Source organism: Ips typographus, linkage group LG5 (genome assembly GCF_016097725.1).
Source record: "Ips typographus isolate SLU linkage group LG5, UJ_Ityp_2.0, whole genome shotgun sequence".
NCBI classification, from domain to species: domain Eukaryota; kingdom Metazoa; phylum Arthropoda; class Insecta; order Coleoptera; family Curculionidae; genus Ips; species Ips typographus.
In genome coordinates, this window is record NC_138426.1 from 10,400,239 (window position 1) to 10,401,510 (window position 1,272).

Below are 1,272 nucleotides of genomic sequence, written 5' to 3' on the forward strand. Positions count from 1 at the left end.
GGCCTTATTCGTATTAAGATTATTGTGTGTCCTAACCTCAAGAAAGATTGAAAAAAAGATAGTGAGTAACCTTGTTACGACCCTTATACATGATTAACGCTCACGTCTCCTGTATAGAGCCCTGAATTTTATGGCGGTGATTTGCCCTTTTATAGAGAGCTAATATTTTTTCCGATCAGCTAAAGATGATTTATATGTTAAGGGACGCGTTGAATATATGCTTTCGGAATTGGAAACCCATATGGGCGCCGGGATTTGTCAGCCGGTTGTTTTGTTACTTTTTTGCCTCGGTAGGTTATTTTTGGAATGTCTTTATTGTGCTTAATCCGTTTCCCATCAATTTATGAGTGTACTTAACCGATACACACGTAGTAGATTAATGTTATTTATTCGAACGTAACTATACTGTCATTTTTGTTGTCAGAACGTTGTAAATTACACAATGAATTAATGTTGATTTAGTATGCTAGTAACACACAAAATTTTGATCATGATAAGGCCCAGGAAACATTCTGAAGGAACTAGAGTTTGTGGAACAGAAAAGGATGCCTTTTCTAATAGAAAACACTGTCACAATGAAACAGCCCATATATTTACTTACTCCCAAGAAGAGTTTTTACAAGAACACTACAAAAACCAAGTTTATTCAAGCCAGTGGTTCTCGAAGAAACATGGATATAGAGTAAAGGTGTATTTAGCAGAAGCTGACAAGGTGATTTACCTAATACTATAAAAAGGACTCTAAGAGAGCTGCTAATGAGCTGCTAATACTAAATAGCTTATGTTTCAGGTACCTTTATTTGCCTAATCTGGAGTTTGCTTATCATGCTTTGAAAGGGTCCAAATTTAAAAAGTCCCATTATCAATTGCTCTAAAAGACCCTAAACAAAAGGTGTTTGAAGCTATGGTTATAATGGTGTTGTCAAAATCCATATGCAGAGTGTTGAAAAAACAAATTTTTAATAAGTTTCAGGGAATATTAGAAAGATACAAGTTACTTAATACATAAATTTGATCAAATGCCATTATTTTGCAGAATTAGCCCTTATAAATTTTTCCGTATCTTCTCTGACTATAAGGCTAGAAACAGATGCTGCTACTGTTAAATACTTTTACATCAGATAGTAGGTTAAATTACTATTTTAATTGTATTAGTTACACATTATGAAATATACAAATAAAATCTTTAAAAAGTACACTCAAGTTTCTTTTTTATCTAAGAAGTCTAGGTTTCTTCAAAAAATAGATAATTTTTTTAACTGAGGTACCTAC

At 32.9% G+C, this 1,272-nt stretch overlaps 1 long non-coding RNA gene across 1 annotated transcript; it reads left to right on the plus strand.

The window, feature by feature from the left end:
* The first annotated feature begins 475 nt into the window (after nt 1–475).
* On the plus strand, nt 476–958 carry LOC145729790 (uncharacterized). The gene is made up of 2 exons (XR_014178463.1): nt 476–712; nt 791–958. It is a non-coding gene; the product is annotated as an uncharacterized LOC145729790 (long non-coding RNA).
* Nucleotides 959–1,272: the final 314 nt, after the last annotated feature.